Source organism: Protopterus annectens, chromosome 15.part0, assembly GCF_019279795.1.
Source record: "Protopterus annectens isolate FY-2018-M chromosome 15.part0, PAN1.0, whole genome shotgun sequence".
NCBI lineage: Eukaryota > Metazoa > Chordata > Ceratodontiformes > Protopteridae > Protopterus > Protopterus annectens.
The window spans coordinates 526,955,709-526,980,760 of NC_056749.1; positions in this window are offsets into that span (position 1 = coordinate 526,955,709).

Here is a 25,052-nt window from a genome sequence, read left to right on the forward strand (position 1 = left end):
CATTAATTTTTATACATTCATATGTATCATCACAAATGCTCCCCAGGAATAATAACATTTTCTGGAAATCCAAATGTCCACATAACTTTAAATAAATAATTTCCTCTCATCATATCAAAGGCTTTCCCAAATGTCTGGCCTCTTATTATTACTAATAGCATTTTCATCACATTGCCAATAATCTGCCTTGCAGAGACACCCATAGTGGTTCCCATGAATTAGCATATCCATAGTTGTGGCCAACCAGGAAACCAGCATTGCCATCAACATCTCATAGTCCTGGTTAAAGTCTGAAATCGGCCTACAGCAGCCTACCCTGAGGGGCTCATTTCCTTTTTCAGAAAAGATGACGTTATACCCACCTTCCAGAAGTGTTAAACCTCTCGCCTGTTTGGTACCTCATTTACCATTCTCAGCAACATCCATATCATCAGCTCTTCCTCCAATGCCATCCCACCCAGCAGTTTTGCTAGAAAGTTACAACGTATATTGCAGGCATGTCTTGTTAAATTCATAAGTAGACACACCTTACACAATCATTCGTTCTCTTGTATTAGTCAGTTAATCGAAGTAGAACAATGTGACAAGTGACAGCTTACTAATGGCTCATCAAATATGAATTTACTGAGCCCTGCCAGTATTGAAACAAATTAATTTTATAAGAGTTAGCTATAGGTGTAGTGCCTAAGTGAGTATAGAGCTCCTTTACAAACCTATATGATTATTCAAATGTATAGAGTTGATATACGTGAATTTCAAGACTTATTCTTAGAATTTGATGAAATTTGTAGATATGAAGTCTTTGCACATTGATATATTGATTTCAGTGGGTTCAGATAGTTTGAGAGAGATTACTAGCTTATGATTTGACTTAACCAGGGAATTTTTGCATGATAAAACTAAATTAGTAAGAAGTAGGTCAAGAATATTTTGTTATTCAGCAACACACCAACAGTCAGATTCCACCAATGTTCTTTATTAACGATCTGGTACCTCGGCCATTCGCCTTCAAAGGATCACATTACAGCTTTGAAAATAAGCTCTAGTTATATCACTAACTAATTGTTAAATTAACAATTAGTTTAATTAGACATCAAAATTTAAAGTGATCTTTGCTTCAACATTAAATAAGATGCAGACATTTACCTATAATAGTATATCTAAACTATTGTCAAGATTTGAATCTTTATACATAAATTTTATAATAATGTTACTTCCATTAATAATCAATGAAATATAAATTTTAAATAACTTTTATATCAAAAAATAAAAAAGTAACATGTTGTTTACTATTTATAATGCATAATTTGTCAAATATATAATTAATTCAACAATTACATAATTCGCTCTCAGTAGATCAAAAGCACATATAAATTCTTTGATATGTACATATGTATGTATAAAAATATACCCAATATATACACAAACAAGTTACATACAGGATGAATAACAATATAAATAATGTGCACAAATTACTCTTCTATATACTAATTATAGACCCAGCTCTTAATTGAGACCAAATGGTTTTAAAGTTTTATATTTTATTATCATCCTAGTTTCTAATTCCAAGAGTTTAGCTATTATGTCATCTCCCTTACGAATAGAAGGTTTCCCCAATACACTAAATCTCAAACTATTATTGCAACCATCATGCACATCCAAAAAATGCTTAGCAACAGGACTAGTGACGTTCAAATTTCTAATGTCCTTAAGATGTTCTAGAATTCTAGTTTTTATCATCCTTTTAGTTTGTCCCACATACCAAATGTCCTTGCAAGAACACCCTAATATGTATACTACGCTGGTAGACTTGCAATTAAAAATATGTTTAGAAATATGAATTGTATTGTTAATAATATCAATATTAATAGCTCTATTACATATACTACATGAGCCACAAGCAAAAGTACCCAACCTCACAGGAATAGGTGTGATAGATTGTGCAAAATTACTATTCAAAATTTCTCTTAAGTTCTTTCCCCGTCTAAAGGAGAAATTCACTTGATTGGGGAATAATTCACCAATATTATCATCTTCACAGATAAGATACCAGAATTTTCTAACTAAAGAGACTAATATTTTAGAAAAAGGAGAAAATTTAGTTATAAAAAATATTTTCTCAACATTATCCTTTATTCTAATTGTCTTTCTATCAGAGTATATCACACTGTTGTCCCTTCTGTTAGATAATTTTATGTTCTTGATCACACTATCTCTACATTTAGATAAAGTATTATATTCATATCCTCTATCCAATAATCTATGCAATACTATATCTAGTTCTGCATCTATGTCCTCCTTAATACTGGTGTGGTCCTGAATTCTTTTGAATTCCCCAAAAGGTAGGGCCTTTATTAAATGCTCAGGATGCATGCTAGTGGCATGTAGGAACAAATTTACTGAAGTTTCCTTCCTAAATGGTTTAAACTCAATATTCATATCCTTTTCAAACAAAACTAGATCTAGAAAATTGATCTCGTTTCTATTGGTTTCATAGGAGAATTGCAACTTATGTTCATTTTGATTAAGCACTTCAAAAAAATCCATGAAATCACAAATATCCCCTTTACAAATAAAAATTAAATCATCTATAAAGCGTTTATATAATATTACTTTGTTCTTAAAGAAATTAGTAGAATAAATGTATTTCTTTTCAAAGTAATCCATATAAATGATGGCATAGCAGGGTGCATAAGCTGCACCCATTGCTGTACCCTTTATTTGTAGGTAATATTTGTTATTGAAACAGAAATAGCTATGAGTTAAACAGAATTCCAAAAGGGTGATAAGAAAGTTGGTTTTTGGTCCTTCACCCATCATATTTAATATAGATTCTAAACCCACTTAATATTAATGTTGGTATATAAAGATTTAATATCCACAGTGACCCAATAATAATCACAGTCCCATTTCACATTTACCAGATTGTTAATCAAATCTTGTGTGTTTCTTATATGAGCTGCTACCTTACATAAATAGGGTTTAAATTGTGAGTCTAAAAATAAATTGACATTCTCCAAGAAAGAACCTATCCCAGAAATAATAGGTCTCCCAGGAGGTTCTTCCAAATCTTTATGAATCTTGGGTAATGCATACATAATCGGTGTAGCTGGTTTTTGAATATACAATTTCTTAACATCAGTATGCATAAAAAAACCCAAGCGTTCACCCCTTTCCAGTAAAAATAGCAACTCATCATTGTAGGACACTATGGGGTCACTGTCCAATCTCCTATATTCATCGTTCTCTAGTTGGTAACAATCTGATCCACATTTTTTTTTATTTATTAGATCCAAAACCTGTCAGTACATCCTACACTAGAGGTGTAGGTACTGGTACTCCAGCTTACTGAGAGATAGTTAAAGTCTCCTAAAACAATGGAGGGCTTACTAATGGGAAGTTCACTCAATAAGTACCTAACTTGAATTTCAGGGGACATGGAAGGTATCATATAACATGTGATAAACTGATAGCTGGCCTTGTTTAGTATGATTTGGAGTTCAATAAGTTCCATTTGTGGGTCTCTGGGAATCTGTCTAGAGGTGATAATGTATCTAACAAATATGAATATGACACCATAAAGGCATGCTAAATACAAAACCCAGGTAAGACTGGAGTGCTTTCTGGACATTTAAACCAAGTTTCGCAGTTACACATACATGGATGCCTTACAAATGCAGATGTACCTCAAGGTCAGACAACTTCTTGTTTAGACTTCTGGTAATGAGCAGAACCATTTAGTTTGATCCTGTATAAGTTTTGATACATTGGCTATGTTGGGATATTCATTAGCTGAATTCTACCTAAGAAAGGCTCTATGGGAGAAGCAAGGGCTTTAGCTAGTATACAAAAGCCTTCAAATGAAAAATGTAGACATCCTTTGCAAAGCAAGTAGAATTGTCAAGCATCTTGTTCCATGGCACATACTGGATCCCCCTAGAATGACGAATGACACCAATTATTCAGCCAATCACTGAAGCCAATTATCTTTTCTCTGTACTTGGATATCATTATTGGAGAATGAAAGATTAAATTCAATATAAGAATTTTGCCTGTATCTGCAACATGCGTGGAGAGCTCTGACATGTCTCTCTGCATATCCCTCAGTGTTTTGCATTTAAAGTCCTTCACCTCCATGTCATAGGACCCTTGCAGCAGAAAAATATAACTAAGGGCCTTTGAGAAATCTGGGATTCAGGCACCTGAAAGACAACTCACTGTCACCCTGTCTTTTTCCAGCCTAGTGAGCAGGGAATGAGTGTGTCTCACTATGGAGTCACTGATCACCAAAATATGTCTGTGTAGTGGTTTGGTGTTCAGGAGTTAAGAACGTTTGCTTCTAGGTGACTCATTGTTAATGGTAGGTTTGGATGTAATGCAATGTTTGATTTTTGCTGACACCTAATGCTTACAAATCTAAGAAGCTTTGTTAAGGTTTTTTGACCACATCAGCAAACAACATTACATTTGCTGTTGGAGTGGACTATATACAGTGTGGTGCATTTGTGTGCATCACAGAGTGTTTTTGTGAGAGTATGGCTTCTCTAATTCATTATCTGTGGGCAAGAGGCAGTTGCTACATTGCTTAAGAATACCTATTACTATGAAAATGGCAGTGGAGAGAAAACAACTATGCTGCCCTTCCATGTTGTCCAAACGGTAGAGTTTTTTAACATAATTTAGGGTTGTATATTTATTGAAATAATTATCAGATTTAAGATAGATTAAGTTAGTTTATGTAGGCCTATCCAAGTAAACAAAGCAATTTAGGTTAGTATGTAACTGTGATAAGCACTGCACAAGAACATTGCATATCTGTAGGGTTTGAGCTACAGCAGAGGCAACATAGCACTGCTTGTGGGCTTCTAGAAGCTACTAAAAGAATACAGGGTGTGCTGTTCTGTGTGTTGTGCAGTTATACCAGTACTTAATAGTAGCCCCTTGTATGAACAGGATTTGGATGAGTTAGGCTACCTTAGGTAAAACTTTGTGCCCGCATCTATAAACTGCATATTCCAACTCCACTGTGCTAAGCACAGCCCCATGCAATATGAAACCAACAGGAAAAGTGACAGAACAAATGAAGAAACAGCTAAAGCTCTAATAGTTCTAGGCATCTCAGAACTGCAGTAATTACCCTCCTGATACCAGAATAGCCACTACTAGTAGCTAGGGAGTGGGATAAAATTAATCTGGAGTTTAAAAAATAGGGTGGAAATAAAAGAAAAAGAGCTATGATTAAGAAGTAACAAATTATTCAGAGGGACTGATAAAAGTTAAAGTATTGCAGAATAGGGGGAATCTCATAAAACAAGAAGAGATGCGACTGCAGAGTGCTAAAAAAAGAAGGGACTAACTCAATAATATGCATGAGTTTAGAAAGACTGCTGTTAAGCAGCTGTTTGTTGATAATAAATCAAGAGCACAAACGCTTTTACCACAATGGCTCAGGCAACAGAAAATAGAAAGGGTTGTTGCCAAGCTTAGGGATCCTATAACAAGGAAAATAACCAGAGATCCTGTAAAGGTATTGGAAATATTTGGGAAATTTTATGAAAATCTATATAAAGCAGGGAAATGTGGAAATCAATAAAAAGTGCAAATGAAAATGTTTATGGAAGAATTAAATTTGCCAAAGTTAGAGGTAGTTGAGGCTCAATTATTAACAGCTGGATACAAGGAGATGAGATAAAAATGATAATGTATAACCAATCTACAGGAAAGCCATGAGGAGTCTGGATGCTAGGAGGGAAGAAACTGCTAAAGATCTGAAGTGTTTTGTATAACAGTGTTTTAAAAGGAAGAGGAGAAGCACCAACATCCTGGAAGAAAGCGGTGGTGGCTGTAATACCTAAAGATGGTAAAGATCCATCAGATCCAGCTTCACATAGGCCCATTTCAATTCTAAAACATAATTATAAAGTTTATGTCTATAATGGATAAATGAATGCCAGGTGATGCTAAAATTAACAGATATGGATCAGTGTGGTGCAGGGGAGGCAAACATTTGACAACATTAACAGAGCAATGATGATCCAGAGGAAAGCAGAATGTAAGAAAATATTACTGTTGTTGTTGGGCCTTGATGAAGAGAAGGCATTCAACAGAGTAATCTAGGATTTTATAAACAGGGCAATGGAAGCATTTGCATTCCCTGATACAATTACAAGGTTGATTAGGAGGATATATGAGGAATTGTATGCAAAAATTAAATTGGGGAATTCCTCTCTGATAAGTTCTGTTTGATCAGAGGAACCAGACCAGGATGTCCTCTTTCCCCTTTGTTACATGCATTATATTTAGAGCCATTGGCAAAAAAAATAAGGGACTCAGAAATTCAAGGATATAATTAGTATGCTAATCAAGAAAAGTCGTTTTTATTCACAGATGATATTGTTGTATACATGATATAACCAGAAATGGAAATTTAAGTTTTGTGGAACATCCTGAGACAGTTTCAAGTCTTTTTGGGATGCAATATTAATGAAGACAAGACAGAGGCAATAAGCTGTAAAATATTAACCCACACATGAATTGGTTCAACAATACCCATATTTATGGTGACATGATAAAATTAATTATTTAGGAGTATGGATTAAAATGATTCTGTTATAGCAGTTAAGGATATGTAGGAAGAGACTGAACAAAAGATAATACAAAACCTGAGAAATTGGAAGCTCTCTTTCATGGATATGGATAGCAAGATACAAACAGTGAAATTGTTCTTAGTGCCTTTTTGATATTTTTATCAACCAGAGGAGATGTTGTGGATAGCAATTAATAAAAAGTTGAAGGATTTTATCTGAGAGGGGAAGAAGGCAGAAATCAAGTGAGATAGGGTGATCCTTCCAACTGAACAAGGTAGTTTGGGATTACCTGATTTGAAGGGGTATTTCAGAGCTACACAGTTAAGGCTCATATACATAGCACAAGCAGAAAGCTATAATTCAAAGTAGAAATGGATGATGATGAAACAGAGGGAAAACTCAAGAAACAAATAGAGACTGTGATTTTTGATGCAAATCCTTAAGGAAAATAATAACCATACAGTATATTATATTCATAAAGTAGCAGAAAGTATTCTAAGAACTAAGCCAACATGGGACTGGAGGAAGGAGATTCTACCGATAGGGATGACTGCAATTAGGGTTACAGAGCATAGGCAAGAGGAGCTCACATTTACTGGAGAAAAGTGGTAAAGGAACCAAGGTATTGGGAGCAAATAATTAGAGAGGGAAAGGTAAGAGAATGGGAAGAGGCCGAGAAATTCTTTTCCTGTCAAGAACAGATATCAGAATATAGGCAAAGAGAAAGAACACTGGTAGAGTTTTTAGAAGAATTTAGAACAGAACCTGCTGTTTAAAAAGAATTATTTGAAGGGCATATAAAATATTGCATGATAACTATAGGAATCAATCATAGGAGGTTAGAAAGGATTGGCAAGAGAAATTAGTTAAGCAATTCACAAAGAAACCTGTCCAAAACTGTTTGCTGTAACTCAGAAAACAAAAATAAAAATAGAGCAAAAATGTAGCAACAATGAGTAAACCCACTTAAAAGCCAAAAAAATACTTTAAAACAATGGAACAGCAAAAAGACTAATTATTAGCTGTATTCAGATATAAATCTGAATCCCAGATAAAACACAGAAAATGCTGTAGATATCACAAAAGACACTTAAAACTAGTTTAAATAGCAAGGTGACATAATGCAGTAAATAAGTATACTTTCCTGCTTTTTGACACAAAATATAGTTAAAGCCCCATTTTTCTTGATGTTCAGCTTGTGCACAGGAGTGTAGCTTCCTACAACCTTAGAATAAAGATAGCAGCTCTGCACAGTATAAGACAAACAAGGAAAGTGAGAAAACCAATAAAGAAAGAGCTAAAACTCTAACTTCACTTCCCAGAATGCAGGAATGACTCCCCACCCTTTCCCAAAACAACTACTACTAGGCTCTAGGTGACTTAACTGTTGCTAATGGAAAGCTTGCAAAGTATTAGAGTAATAATGATAAACCGAGCAGAACTGTGGCAAGTTATTTGGCACCCGGTGCCCTGTCATGATCAGATGCTCCCTCAACTCAGCATTAAGTTGAAAAAGACAAAACAAAAAAAATCTGGTGCTCCTTATCTAAGGAGCAAGTCAGGTCTGTTTTTCCCTACCTATGATTTTCAAGAATTAAGCAGTAAAAAAAAAAAAAAAAAAAAAAAAAAAAAAAAAAAAAAAAAAAAAAAAACTTCACAATTTGGCACTCCTCCTTAAAGAGCAAGCCAGCAAGCCAGGTCCATTCTTACAGATCTATGCACCTAAACTCTGAGGAGCTAAAAAAAGCTGCTCTTTTATTTAAACTTTAGCAAACTGAGTGATGAAACAGCTACTACAATTTATAGAGCACTAATGTGCTTCACTTTTGATCACAAATGTAAATGAAAGCTGGCAATGCACTTAAGATAAATTATCATGTGCCGATTGTGCCCCATAACACTTTCATTTGGGTGGATGTAATGAGGGGAACACTAGACATCAGGGAAACCTTTCTTCATTTTACTCAACAGAAGATGACGGAATAACAGGGATTACAGCATGAAAGACATAGTTGGGAGGGGACACTAGACACCAGGGATTATTTATACATATTACCCTATGCTGCTTGGTACAGTGGTTAGCGTTGCCACCTCACAGCAAGAGGTTCTCCAGTTTGATCCTCGGCTGGGGTGCCTTCTGTGCGGAGTCTGCATGTCCTCCCTGTGGTCGCATGGGTTTATTCCAGGTGCTCTGGTTTCCTCCCACATCCCAAAGACATGCTGTAGGTGGATTGGATACTCTAAATTGACCCTAGGCGTGTGTGTGTGTGTGTGTGTGTGTGTGTGTGTGTGTGTGTGTGTGTGTGTGTGTGTGTGTGTGTGTGTGTGTGTGTCTTCTGTGGAAGGTTGGGCACCAGGCTGGCAACCCGACACTGTAAAACTCCACTGCCAATCATGAGCGGACACATGATCCGCTGTGGCGACCCCTAATCGGGAAAAAACAAAAGAAGAAGACCCTATGCCACTTAAAACGTTAATAAAACAACAGGTCTTGCATCTGGATGCATTTACTGAAGAGTAAGAAGTAAGGAACTCTAATGTCTGAATGTCTGGCATCACTGATTGACTGTAAGGTCTATGGTATATGGGGTTGTACTCAAGACTTCCAAACAAAGCTGGGGGGGAACACTAGATGACACCTGGAAGCCTTTATAAATATTACTCTAATCCATTTAAAAAAGTTATTAGAGCAGCTGGTCTTGAATCACAGTGCATTTTTCTGAACAGTAAGAAGAATGAAACTCTAATGATTGGCATTATTGTCTGACTCTAATCATATGTGAGTTACAAAGGACAGGGGAAAAATAAGAGGCAATGTCACAGACATTCTGTAAACTCATAGGTTCATAGGTAGGTACTATGCTATCTGCCCAAGGGCATTTTTAAGCCTAGCCAGAGTGTGTCGGCTTTTGCCACCCCATTGATTAATTAACTGAGCTTCTGTCAAGCAGAGCCAATGAAGTGATCCCAGGGGTGTATTTTCTGTTACCCATCCACTCGTCAAGGCTTCTCTTGAAGAGTGTTAGTGAGGGGCTCTGCCTAATGTAGTTAGGAATTTTGTTCCAAAGCATGGTGAGTCTCTGTGACAGGAATCTATCCCTCCAGCATGTTCTATTTATTGTTGCAGCAAGGTTTAGCTCACTAGAGTGCATGGCTCGCAGTGACTTGGACAAGTATGAGGTATAATGGTGGGGGTGGTGTGTTTGTGCATAGATGTGTGCATGTTGGAGAATGAATGAAGGGGTGCTTACATTAATAAGATGATCAGCTGCTACTGGTGATTACCAGAAGGGCAGCAGAAAAGGGCCTGTTAACACTCGAGGTAATCACAGAGTGATTCAGAGATGTGCAAATTAGCTGACAATTAGGTCTTTCTTCATTGCAACTAATGTGTCTGAACTGTGCTACTAGTACTAACAGTCCTTTTTTGCCACAATCTTTCACTTGGGGGTGGGTCTGTCTCTGAATCCTAGCTCAAGTGTAAATTACATGCAATTTGAGTGTGCATATAGCATATATATATATATATATATATATATATATATATATATATATATATGTGTGTGTGTGTGTGTGTGTGTGTGTGTGTGTGTGTGTGTGTGTGTGTATTAACTTCAAAACTGCTGTATCCTGGAGAATTTCACTTTCTCTGAGATACAGTAATTTTGTTTTGGTATAACAGGGTGTGGGAGCTGCTGCTCATGATTTACTATGGTTTTATTAGAATCACATTTAAAATAACAGTGTCAAGACTCAGTTCTGAGTCTTTCACTTCCAATAAGAAGTCAATCAACTCAGTTTATCCTTGAGGTTATATTTAAAATAAACAGTTGTATATTTTTTAATAGTTGTGTTGACTAATGTCACAATTTAACTTAATTTGCAAGGCAATACATTGATTTAACAAGAAGACAGGAGCAAGATTTAACAACTACCTCCTTAAAATCTCAACTGGTCAAGTAAGAACTGTACTCTGCTTCCCAGTTATTCTGACTGAAGGCTAAATAATGCTGCCTATATCTGGCTATTAGTTTTCAATCACGAGGTCCATTATATCTTCTTGCAGATATAAATAATTAATTAATTAATTGCAGTAATCATCGATTCTTGCCTGCCAAACTTCTCTTATGCAAGAAAAAATATTTTTATTTTTTACATGAAATAACTCAATTCTGTCATAGTGTGTTATTACATAAGCAATACATCAATCCTTCACATATGTTAGGCCAGCTCATAGTATTTGTAAAAGGAAACTAAAGAGAACATTTTCAGATCAAAACAATGAAACTGCAAGGAAATGAGCATGCCAATGCATTAAAAACATAAATATGATATTAAAGATAACTTTATTTTGTACATTAATCAGATCGCAAACACTCTCTAAAATTATATCTGTAAACATTTTCCTACAGTTTATACCCTGCACACAGCACCACAGTGCTCAGGTTTCAGTCATTAATAAATTTTTATTTTTTTTAATTTTAAACTGTAAGCAGTTGCTACAGTTTAGAATACACATGGAGCGCTACATCAGTCAAGATTGACAACAAAAGATGGATCAAGAATCAGGATGCTTGATCAAATGACCAATCGTGCCCCCTAACACTTTGCTTCCACGGCAGTTGCACCCCTCACCTCTCCCTAGATATACTACAAGTATTAATGTAAGGTTAAAATCAGAAGGCCTATTTATATTATATACAGTTTGAGTACCATACACCAAAATGTAATAGTCTTTGAATTTGGCTTAGAACAGAAGTATGAAGGTGAATAGTAGGGAAGTTTGCCTAGCCATTATATCTGTAGCATTTACAGCTGACTTCATTATGTAGGTGTTCAGAAAAGGTATTTTTAATTCATCAATTTAGTCAATTAATTTTGGAGGGGAATTTTTGTTCTATAAAGCAGAGACTAGTCTGGAAAAGTAAGCTCTCCAATAACCATTTTAAAAAAGGGGAGGTCTATAAAGTAAGAAGCATTGCCTTGTGAGTTACTAATGAGTAAACATGTTCCCTAATTGGTAACATTCTTTTCATTGGTGTGCAGTAGCATTCCTTTAGTATTTTGTCTCCCAGAGGTTACCATACCTTTGGAACAGACTCCTGCTTCATGTCAAGCAGAGCACCTCATTGGCCCTCTTCAAACGCAATTTGGATGATTGGATGGGTAACCATAAATCCACCCCAGGGGTTACATCTATGTCCCTCTTGGACACGGCTGATAGGTGCTGATCATGGAAATAAGGGTAAAACTTGGCTAGGCTTGTAAGGGCCCTAGGGTCATTAACCTAGTAAACTCCTATGATTCTATGATCCTATGATCAGTACCAAGGAGACAGTTTGATCCTTGAGTTACAGGAAGTCAATTTAAGTTGTGAAGATGACTGCATTGGTGAGTTTGAGAAACTTGCTAATAGTGGAAATCTGCAAATATTATTCTCAGTAGTTTTAAGTCTTTGGGTACTGCAGCTGGACTGAAAGGTAAGAATTGGTAACCCAACTTCAGTTTAGGAAGAAGGGCATTCATGCAGCAAGTGAGAGCAAATCTGAGATTCTATTGCAGAGTTGTCAATATGGGCAGAGAAAGTGAGTGCAGGGTCTAACGTAAGTCCTAAATATTTATATTCTGATATTATTGAAATAATATTGCTTTGATTGTCCATACTGAGAACAGTATGACAACATAACAGTGATGCCGGAAAAGTAATATTTTAAGTTTCACCAAAACAGCAAACAACAAACAGCAGGACTCCCTAACTAAATGTGTTTTATTGTGTATAATGACTTGTTTCAGTAATGTTCATGTACTCTGCTGTGAATATCAGTAAAAGAGCATACTTCCACAATGCCGTTGCATTTTTAAAAGAGTATTTCTTAAAATATTTTTTGTTAAACAGTAAATGATCTGGACTGACAAAAAGACTCCAGCTATATAGTTTATTTATCTTTGGAAATACCATAGGAGAGTGAAAGCAAATGAGATAGAAGCATGAAATTGTAGTTTATTCAAGAAACAATGAAGCATGCTTTGTAACCAAACTTGCATTGTTTTGTCCACAATAAATGTATCAAAATTAGCTTAGTTTGTGCATATGTAATGTGCATTGCATTAATAGGGAACTATAATTTTGTGTAGAAGAAAATTTTAACTGCAATGTCTTTAGCAATTCAGTTTACAATGCTAGTGGATCACAGATATTAAAATTTTGTTTATTATTTTCAAGATAGCAAATAACAATGTGATCTTTAAATTTTCATGCTGTTCCACTGGCATCGCTGCTGGGAGATTCATTTAAATCTCACATTGCTACACCATATGCAATGGCCATTGTAAACAAAAATAGCTCCTGTACCATGGGTTTTATTTTTAAATAAGATCAGAGAGAAGATCAGAAGGAAAGAGTCTGCCAGAAGCACAAACGTATTGTATCTCAACTACTGCTCCTTTGAAGTTAGATACAACTGAATTCACAGAGAAATATAAAGGCACTTCTCCAAACAAGATGAAAATAGGGTTATATCCTGCCAAGAATATAACAGCCAGCCAACTTCCAAAGCTTTAGGGCACCTTCCAATCACCCAAACTATCAGGCAGCTCAAGCTGAACTGACTAAAAGACAAGTTTGAGTGACAAGCCCTTCTGAGCTTTGTTACCGCCAAAAAGTATGCTCCACTGAGGCTTTTGAGGATTGATGGTCAGCCTGTGCTGTTCCTTTGCTGGCAGATGAGTTGCCTTTGAGGAAAAAAAATTCTCTTTAATTATTTTTGTTTATTATCAATACATCCATCTTTAGGAAAGTTATTTTAAAGCTAGGAGTTTTTGTTTTGACAGACTATCATGAGACTGTATGGCACTTTTAAATGACAGCACCCTTTTTTTCTGTCAGCATAAAAGTTGTTTTAAGGATTTAAAAAAAAATTTATTCTGTGGAGGAATTGTGTTTATTTCACTTTTGGGGCAAATGCTTTAAATTGCTTTTTACTGTGCTTTTGTTTGAAAAAAGCGAGTTTTAAAGACTTTAAATTTTTACTGGCTTTTGTTGTTTGTTTTCCCCAAAAAAAGAGGCACCATTTGTTGCTTGACCATGGAACAATCTGTTTCTCCTTCTTCCAGCCACACAAAATAAAAATTGAGCAAACAACTTTTGTCACTACAGCAGGCTAGCAATTTGCGTCAGCCACAAGTGAGTGACTTTGCTGTGACCATTTGCATCTCAGACCACTCATGTTTTACTCCAGATCCCTCTAGTGTAGCACCTACAGCCATTATGGACCATGCTTTAGCCACGCCCTGTGCAGCTGTCACCTCAGTAGGCAAAGGAGAGGCACTCTTTTTGGTCTTGGGAGAGGGGATAAGGAAGGCTTTTCTGTGTTTTCAGAATGTCATGCCCATCTCTGGGGAAGGCTCTGCTGTCATTTATAACACGGTTGGCCCCATTTTTTTTCTCTCAAAAAGACACAGAAAACTAAACATATATCTACTCCTTCTCAAATTTCCTTAGACAGGAGTAGTTTACTGGGCCTGGCTCATGTTATTTTTCAAGATATTGACCCTTATTATTTATTGCTTTCTGGTACCTTTTTTTTCCTGAAGTAGTTCGAGATTCTAAATCCGGAAAGGAAGATGAAGGGATAGATACAGGTTTTCTCCTCGGGTTTCTGATTCAGACTCAGAAGAGAGCTCAGTTTCTTATTCTCCCTTTGGGATTCCTCTATCTAGGAGATTTTTTTCCATGATGTGTCAGTGTTTTCAGTGCTAGTACACTGAGGTTACTCAGTCCATCAGAAAATGTTATAAGTTGTAACTGAAGGAATTTCCACAACCTTCACCAATTCCTTCAGTTCTGCCAGTTTTGGAGGATATGTATCCCTCTGCCTGTAATTTTCCTGATAGCCATCCTGCATCCCATAAAAAGGAGATAAAATGTATAAAGCTCCTCAGTCTTTTTAAGTTTGTATATACCCTTCGCAAACCTGGCCCAGCAGGTATATCTTTAGTTAATCCTACTGCTGCTAAACAGTTAATTCCTATCCTACTCTTTCTAATAAGGATAGGAAGATTATTGGTGGGTAAGGGAAAACAGTGTATGCTTCTGCTACTTTGATTTTCAAAAATTTGAATTGTTGGGCTCACATGTTAATGTTTATTCTTACTAATTGTGAAAGTATGAGGAATGTTTGGTCTGTGTTTTTTTCTTGTGAGGGAAAGTCTGCTTTAAATTATTCAATCTCTTCTGCTGTACTAGCCATGGTTCTCTGTTTAACTTTACAGTATATGTATGACTCAATTGATAATTGTTACAGGACTCTGATCACTTGTACTGTTTTAAAGAGGTATGCCTTCTTGCATTCTCAGAACCTCACAAGAAGATGGGAATATTGAGATTTTAGTTTCTTTTTTGGATGGAGATTCACTTTTTGGTTACTTTTTTGCACAGGTGATCAAAATGTGTGATGAAACAGGTACGTTAAATCAGGGAATATCTATTTTTGTCTGTCTTCTTTTTTCAAAATTTCTAAGGGATTCTTTAACTCCTCATCCAGTTTTGGCATAATGGCAAGGGTGTTCCAAAAGGAATTCTGGAACCCCAAACCCAAGGACAATCCAACTATTCAGTTTGAAATTATCTGTTGCCAAAAAAATAAGGTGCAAATTTAGACTTTCTGGAAGAGAAAAGGACCTGCATGGTTGGGAGGGAACAAATTATTTTAAAAAGTCCGACAAATCAGTTCTGAAGATCATTCACCAAGGTTAAAGATGGCACTGAGAGGCTATTCCTCCTTGCCAAGGGGTTATTCCTCATTCTCCAGAGGAGACTCTTATTTCTACCTGTCCTTCATTACATGCTGTTCCAGGGAGTGATTGAACACATTCCTCCTTCCCAAGTTGGTATTTTTATTCAAGGATGTTTTAATGCCAAAGAAAGAAGATGCTTGGCAACCAGTTCTGGATCATTCTTCTTAGACCTGCTTGTGATAGTGCTTACCTTCTAAATTATTTCCCTTCACAATATGTTACCTTTCTTCCTCATTCAAGTTTTGATAACATTACATTTAAAAGATACATATCAACACATTTCATCCAGACTTCAGGCTTTTTGTAAAAGTTTTTGTATCTGGATCACTTTTTCAGTTCTCTGCTTTAGCCTTTGGACTATCCAATCTACCAGTAATGTTCACAAATTGGCTATCTCCAATTATAGCTTTTTCAGGATACAAGCTGCCCATTTTCTTTTTTCCATATTTAGACAATATTATGCTTATCTTTACAGAGTTTTTTCAAAGTGTCAGTAAACTCTCACTTGAATGAGAGATCTCTTTCACAAGATAAGATTCCAAGACAACATTCAAAAGTTCTTTCTGACTTCTTCACACAGGATTGTGTTCCTGGGGCATCAACTAGACGCTGCTAGTTCAAAGAGCTTTTCTTCCACATGACAAAATAGATCTATTTATAAGATTTTCCACTCAGACATCAATCACCAAAAGGGAATACCTCAGGAATGTGAGTCTCGTGACACCTATTTTTCTCGTGATAACCTTGGCAAGACTCAACATGAGAAAGATATAACTGTATTTGAAGTCTCTTTGACCCCAGCATCTCCATTTTTTGTATTTTCAAATCCCAGTGCTGGAGTTTGCCAGTAGAAAAAATTACTTGGTGGAGACAGAAAATATCTCTAAATTTTTGTTTCGCCTTATCCCTCCCTGTTCCAAAGCACTCAGTCATCTCAGATGCCTCAGAATTTGCTTGGCAAGCTGTTTCAGGAAGGATAACAACATGAGGTGCATGGGAAACCTAGGACAGGTTCAAGCACATAATATAAAAAAAAAGTTGCCCTGATCAAGGCACTCAATTCTCTGAATCATCTTTGGTCCCCAGGATCTTTTCAAGTTGTTTCAGACAATATCACAGTTATGTGGTACATCTACAAATAGAGGGGAACCAACAAGGTCATACCCCTTTTGCAGACTAGCCATGTTATCTTGGGATATAGTTTCACAGCACAGTCTCACTCTACCAGCATCCTTCATTCCGTCAGAGCAATATTGTGCAGCAGACATACTGAGAAGGACCAGAGAGACCCTTATGTATGCAAACTAGATAAGGGGGTCTTCTAAGACTTGATACATCTGTGGGAAGTTCCTCTAGTAGACCCATTTGTCTCCTCTCTAAATAATCAGCTGACAAGATTCTGCTCCATGACTCCTTTGAAGAAGGTCTGGAAGACAGATGCCTTTTCTTTTTCTTTGACAGGAATGTTCCTGTATGTTTTCCATGTTTTCCACTGATATCCTGGGTACTTCTTAAGATCCAGAAGGAAACCCCTAAGATCATTATGGTGACTTCCTTTCTGGTGGAGGCAACAGTGGTTCACCCTTCTTTTGGAAATGACAGGGGCAATTACCACAAGCTTTCTCACAGAATGGGTCTATTCACACACGTTCATGGATGTGTGATACACTCCAACCATAATCAACTTCAACTGACTGCCTGGATGAGATGATAGGGTCTTAATTTCATTTAGGCACATATTTGCTGAGGGTGTGTAGCAGGTACTAATGGAGGCAACAAAGCTTGCTACTAGAAAATCATACATTACCACATGGAAAAGGTATTCAAGTGGGTGCTAATAACATAACCAGCACCCACTCCGGATTAGTTGCTCTCTGATTTCACATCATTTGTGTGAGTTACTTTCCTATGGCCTTTCTTACTTATCCATTGAGGTTTATTCATTTGTCCTTTTCAGAATGTGTGCTTGTTTTATTTGAGAGGCCTCCATGAAAATCTGTAGCACCTTCCTGGGATCTTAATTTTGTGTTAGAGAAGCTAATGCTTACTCCATTTGAATCAGATAATCAGAATGACTTCAGGTTCCTAACATGGAAAACAGTTTTACTGATTGCTCTGACCATTGCAACAAGAGTATCTCAGTTACAAGCTCTTATGGTGAGTCAGCCCTATCTCATTTTCCACAGAGACAGGGTTTCTTTGAGAGCTAATCTGCTGTTTATGCCTAAAGTAGTATGCCAGTTTACTTTAAGCCAAACTATCTATTCCTCCATTGTCTTTACTAATAGTAAAATTGAGTGATAAAGGATACTCCATACCTTAGACGTCCACTGACAACTCATTTACTATCTTGACAGAACAAAATCTTTCAGATCATTGGATCTGTTGTTCTTTTCTTGTGAAGGTAAGAAGAAGGGATAACTTGTGTCAATACAGACTATTTCTAAATGGTTCTCTAAGGCTATTGCCTTTAGTTGTATTCATCAGAACAACATTTTTCCAGGCAGGTTCAAAGCCCACTCCACCAGGGACTTGACTTCATCTATGTCTTTTTGGAAAGGGTTGGATTCTAGAAGTATTCTAGAAGCTGCAGCTTTGTTCTGTGTACAAAACACTATAAGCGTGATTCCTTCTCTAGCTCTATAACAGACTTTTCGAAGACCATTCTCCATGGACTCCTGGACTCCTCTCCTTCTGCCTCCCAAATGTAGTTAGCTGTGGTAATCTACCCATACAGCTAAGGCTACTACCACAGTGATAAATATGATGCACATGGTACACTTGGGTAGGCAAACTTACCATAACAGTAGATGTTCTAATGATTAATGCTGCAGTAGCCACTCCCTACCTCCACCCCCTTATTTTTTAGTGTGTTTTTTATGCCAGGGTGTGGTTATTTACTTTTTGTTCTTCCTTGCACTGTCCATTCAGGTCTCAGCCTCCCTTTCTCTGTGGGCAGAAAAGCTCTGAAGAGCTTGGCAGCCAAAGTTGTCTTTTAGTCAGCTCAGCTTCGAGCTGCCTGACATTTTGGGCACATGGAAGATGCTCTGCAGTTTTGCAAGCTGTCCGGCTGTTATATCCTTAGTAGAATTTAGCCTATATAGATAAGGCTGCTGCAACAGTGATCATTTGAACATCTAATGTTATGGTAAGTTTACTTACACAACTGTATTTTCAGCAGTCTTTGACATTTGCTGTGTAGTGTTAGTCCAAACAATCCCACAGCTCTGTGGTGCCTTTTCTAAAATAAATGATGATGCTCTTTTGAAAGAAGTATAACCACATCTGTATAATTCAAACTATAAAAAGGTCCACCTGTTAGAGTTGTGACCCGTTTGTAACAACTGTTCCTTACCTTCTCAGAATTGTGTCTAGCATGCCGCACTACTGGATGACTTTGTCAGCTATGGGAATAAAAAAACAATAACAAATGTTAAGACGTGACAGTGTGTACAATGTAAACTGTCCTTATATACTGATTTAACTGGGTGACTGCACTAGTCCATGGGCCATTCTCAGCCATGACACATTTCACCACTTTTCATTTACCACAAAGAGGATCTAAAGGGCTATTACATACTTAAACATTTTCCCAGTAGTGAAGCCTCCTGATTCACTCTCCATTGCTTGACGACTTTGTTTTTACTACATGTGTTAAGATGACAGTTGTAACTTTTATGCCACTTTAAAATGTGTCCCCCAACAAGCTAAATTCTCACTTTAACACAGTAATGTACAGTAGGAACAGGGCTGCGGTGGTGCAGCGGTTAGCGTTGTCGAGTCACAGCAAGACGTTCTCCCTTTCGATTCTCAGCTGGAGCACCCTCTGTGTGGAGTCTGCATGTCTTCCCCATAGTCGAGAGACTTTAAAGACATGCAGGTAGGTACGAGCATGAATGGGTGTGCCTACCTTGAAGGTTGAGCATTGGGCTGGCAACTTGGCCTGTAAAAATCCACTGCCAATCAATAGCGGACCGGAGTTCCGCTGTGGCGACTCCTAAACGGGAAAAGCCAAAAGACATCACTTACTTTACAGTAATGTACAGTAGGACGTTCTGCTACCATTATGATGGCTATAGTCAGTTTTAACTTCTTGAAATTGGATAAGACCATCTAGTATTTAAGCAGTATTTCACATTCAAATGTGAGTAAAGCAAGATTTGACTCACTGCTGGTGGGATGTGATCACGAGGATAAATTCAAAATGACCAAGCAAAGACAGAAATGGATAAACCTGCTTTAGCCACACTATACAGATATGCTATTACACAATGACATTTTAAAAATAAACACCTTACTTTTAAGTACTATAATTCTTATGACAGAACTGTATTTTTCTTTTGTCTTCTGCTGTTTCGGTGAGTTTCTAGGAATGTGCTACTGAGCTAATGTATCAAGCGTACAGCTGCGTACATAATGACACTAGTAGAATACATCAGTGTAATACAGTTTTGGCCACTACAGTAGATTAGTGAATGCCATGTAGTATTCTCACTGATCATTTTGCATGCTCTTAGGAATAAAATTGAATCCATGTGTACAGCAACTGGAAATATACATTTTTGTGTTACTTTTACTTACTCAGCACACTTCAGACTGTACCAAATACAATGCCATTTTTATTTTTTGTTATACTGCACTTTACTGTGCTTATTAAGTCAGTCACATAATTTTAAATATGGGGGAATCTTTCTGAGTGACCATGAGAGTCAGATTTTTTTTTTTAAGTATTAAAGATGACCCAGAACTATGTCCAATGTGTCTATGGTCTGGAAATAAATGGCAACTATAACTTTTATGTCTTGGTAGCCACTTGGAAATATAGATCACTTCTTCTTCTTTCGGCTTTTCCCGGTTAGGGGTCACCACAGCGGATCACCTTGTCCGCACATTGAATGGCAGTGGAGTTTTACAGTGTCGAGTTGCCAGCCCGGCGCCCAACCTTCCACAGAAGGCACACTCACACGCACACCTAGGGCCAATTTAGAGTGTCCAATCCACCTGCAGCATGTCTTTGGGATGTGGGAGGAAACCGGAGCACCCGGAGGAAACCCACGTGACCACAGGGAGGACATGCAGACTCCGCACAGAAGGCACCCCAGCCGAGGATCGAACCGGAGAACCTCTTGCTGTGAGGCAGCAATGCTAACCACTGCACCACCGTGGCCGCCCTTGGAAATATAGATCACTATGCCTATCAAACCATTTTTTGTAAGTAATAGAGGATTCTATTGCTGGAACTGTTCTCATTGGTATTGCTTGATATAAAACAAGAAAGTATTTCTGAAGAGCCAATCATTGTTCATGTTTCTGAATCTTAATTAACTATAATTATATAATCTTCAGCCTCTCTTGGCTATCCACATCACATTCATTAGAATTCAGTCTCATAATCTTCATGTAGCTGTCTTGTGTACTTGTAAACATTTCAATCCTTTTATAGGAAAACAAACGGTAGCAATGGGTTCTTTCTTTATAATAAGACAGATGGTTTGTTAGAAGTAGCCCAGGGAGTCAAGACAGAGCCATATTACATTCATAATTTTACTCCTGCTATATGGGTTTCTCTGTATTAAACCTGTTGCAAAAAATAAAACAGTATATTTCAAAGAACTAAATTTATTCGGAATACCACTGCAGAAGGTTTAGAATAACCCCAGACATACAAATAGACCTCATTTGTGTCTTCTTCACCTTGAATATATGTTTTTTTCTCCCATTTTATCATTTCCTACCTCAAACTTATGAAATAATCCATGACAGGGCGTGGGTTAATGTGAACTTTACTCAGGACTGGCAAAATTAGCTTGTGACCAGGCAGAAATGGAGTTCTCAAAACCCCCTACCACCATGCCATATATTATTTTTGTTATACTGTGTAATTTTTGTGTATGTTTTCTCTTTGATAGTTTGAAGACAGAGTATATGGATATGCTGTAATGGATAATCATGACCTGTGCCAAATCTGCACCGGGATATGTGTGCTTAAACACAGTAGGAATTATCAATGAGATTAGTTGATTTGATTTAAATGACTCCTATTTAACTTGAAGAAGGTACAATGTTAACAGCTAGATTGTGGAACTGTAAGAGTACAGAAGTTTCCTCCTGACCCCAAGATAATATGATCTTGGAGTAACCTTGTGCATTGTCAACTTTATTTTAGCTTTGTGGTTTGTTGGAACTACCCTGATTTCATTTAATTAGAGGTTCAGTTGTTAATGCAGAAGCATTTTTTAACTTGGCTTCTGTTTTGATGTTATTAGAACCAAACAATTCCACTGTGCCTTCTGTAACTCCAGTTAAGCATCCAGAAACCTGAAGGTACGCTTATTATCCAAGAAGCTGCAGCATATCTAAAGGTCACATGTGCTGTAAATCTCAAAGTTTATGACAGTGAGTTAAAGTATACAGAAAAGAAGGATTCCACTTTACTTCTCATTTCTCAATGTACCATACCTGCACCCTGGCCAGCTTTATGCATTCATGAACTAGACAGTGACTAAGGTGGCATTCAGCCACAGGACTTTTCTGGTTTGTGCATTTATTTCACAAGGGAAAGAGAGAACAAGCTGTGGCCACAATGACCAATAAGTGAAATGCCATAATTGCTGGGCTTTCAGCCAGGTCACATCCACAATCTATACATCAAATTGGGATTCACTGTGTAACTCATGAGATGGACAGAGCTGAAATGCCAAAAAGAAAATGAACAGTGGACCTAATGGAATGGCTGCAGTGAAAAACAAAAGAACAGCAGGAAAACATGTTCTGGATAGTAGCAGGTAAGTTGTTATATCTTATTCCATTTCAGGCAGCTATATATTATGGGCAGTGGGTGACTTGGACTAGCATGCATCAGTCTGAAGTACACTGGAAACTGTCACTGATTTCACACAATGTCCTTGATTTTGTCTCATATTTTGATGTGTTCCGTGTAAAATGTGTGGTTTTCTTGCAATCTTTGAGGATCACAATCACTAAACAAAGACATTTGAGTTTCAGATTTCATATTCTTCAGAAAATGCATTATAATGCAAAACCTGATGTTTTAGCAACTTTTAAGTATATATAAATTAATATTTATAATCTATTCCTGATTTTGGGCCTTTATCAACCAATTATTTTTGGCTGGAATATTTATACTGCACATGGCTACTGGGTGTTTGTGTGAAACTATGTAAAAGAAATTACTATAGTCATGTTTTACTGCAGTCAGACATATGAAGTCACAGTGATTATAATTGCTGTGTGCAGGGGGAGGGTATGTTCTTGTTATCCTTGGCATTAGTCAAACAGTCATTATTCTGGCTTTGCAGGACTAATGTGTATTTGTGTAAAGTAGCTGAACACACTGACTTGATAATAAGTGTCTGCATTAAACATAGTTGAAACAAATTATTATGTCCATTTTATTTATTTTTTTCTATGTCTTATTACAATCACACATCTGAGGTGTACACAATCAACAATGTGGATATAATCTGGAGTACAGGGGGCTATCACTGAAAAAAGCTTCTCATAAAAAAAAAAATATACAACTAAATTATAGAGGAAAGAAAGTAAAAATAGAGAAAAAAAGGATAGTATAGAGAAGGAAAGAAATGAAAAGAAAAAAGCACAGGTTATATATACTAATAAACAATACATGAGCACTGATTTCATTCTAATTCCCAGTGACAGTTTGTATATTGAGTATATAGATTCTACTAGTTAATCTCAGAGAATTCGGGCATAGTAGTTTTCCAACATTTTAATATCATACATTTACTTACCATGCTGGCTAAACTTATCTTTCTTCCAGTCTCTCATGTATTATAGTATAAGCATGTCTATTAAAAAAATTATGGTGTAAAGTGGATACTGACTTTCATAAAAATGTGCAAAATTTCATGTGCTTTATAGCGATATTAGTACAGTGAGAAAAATCACCACCACCACCATTAGCATAACTCGGCTCATATTGACAATGCTAACATTTACATTCTGACTTAGCCTGCATTAAATATAATCTAAAAGGAGAAAAATGTATTCGATATATAATCCTATAGTGACTAGTTTTGTTCTTAACTGAAAAATTATTGCCCTGTTGTTTAATTTATGTTGTCATTATTTTACTTTTGTAGCTGTAATGTGCATTTGCAAGATGCAAGTTGGAATACTTTATTGTGGTTGGGTATTGCATAGTTTTGTGACACAGAGCTGGAAATAATGAATGTGACCATTTTTATTACAATCAGACATTTGAGATGTACCCAGTCAATAAAGTGGCTATAATTTCTGGTAACAAAGCAGTCTGTGGATAAAGATGACTCACCCTGCTTTTGTCTGATCATAACAGTCACTGATCTGGCTAGGTAGGAACAGTGTAACACAACGTATTATATGTTGTCAAAATCTGTGTAAAATTACCATTTAAGTGACCTATGCATGGTTGTCTATGTGGGGAATGCTGCAGTGTATCTAAGGGCAGCAAGCAGGCATTCCCTCAATTTCTCTGCAGATTACTATGCAGGGTACACTGAGTAGTATTGTCACCTCACACCAAAATGTACTCTGGTTCAATTTTCCACTGGGATGCCTCCTTTGTAGACCTGATTTCCTCCCATTACTCACCTGTGCTTTCACCGGGTATGCTATGGATGGCATTAGCTGTTCCTGGAGTTACTACAGGAGGCAGATATGACTCTACAGTACTGAATGTATGGATAGATGCATATAATGTGAATGTGAGTGAGTGAGTGAGTGAGTGAGTGAGTGAGTGAGTGAGTGAGTGAGTGAGTGAGTGAGTGAGTGAGTGAGTGAATGAGTGAGTGAGTGAGTGAGTGAGTGAGTGAGTGAGTGAGTGAGTGAGTGAGTGAGTGAGTGAGTGAGTCAGTCAGTCAGTCAGTCAGTCAGTCAGTGAGTACATCTTATGATATTCCTGGCTTATCCTGGGTAGTGTGTTTGTTTGTGTGAAAACAAATATATCATCAGTGCATCTTTTGATAGACCTGGCTTTGCCAAAGATAGTGTTAGTATGTGTGAGCATGTCAAAAAATATAATCACCAATTTTATCTATGGGCAAACTCAAGTACGGAGAGCACATACTTAACTCTTCGCAGCAGTAAAAAATTAATTTATAATTATCTTCCAAAATAAGACATAAAATGTATCATAGAGCCCAAGACCCTCAGATATTGTGGGAGCCTGGAAACCATACCCCCAGCTGTATAGGGAGATTTTGACACAGGGTAGAGATTTCATATCCTGAACCTCTGACCTGGCCCCATCTGGTTTAAAAGCAGCTATACTCAGAAATACCACAGAATATCCCTTTTGCTTGTGTTGGAGCTGGGGGCAGTATGGTCATTAATTATTTTACTTTGCTCTCAAATAGACCATGCAGTTCTTATTTCTTTATCTTTCCTCACAATCAAATTTCAGGCTGGTTCTCAGAAGGTCACTATAGCTTGCATGAGGGCTAGGAAGAGTATTGTCACCATTTCTTTAACTTTCTTCACAATCAGTCCATGGTAGTTAGCACAGAGAGTTGCAACTTGTAGCTTGTCTAGAGACACTGCACTTATCTGGGAACAACAGCTGGAGAACATTAATGTGATCATTATTTTTTTCACTTTCCTCACAATCTCACAATAAAAAATCTGACATTTATCCCGGAGGCTATC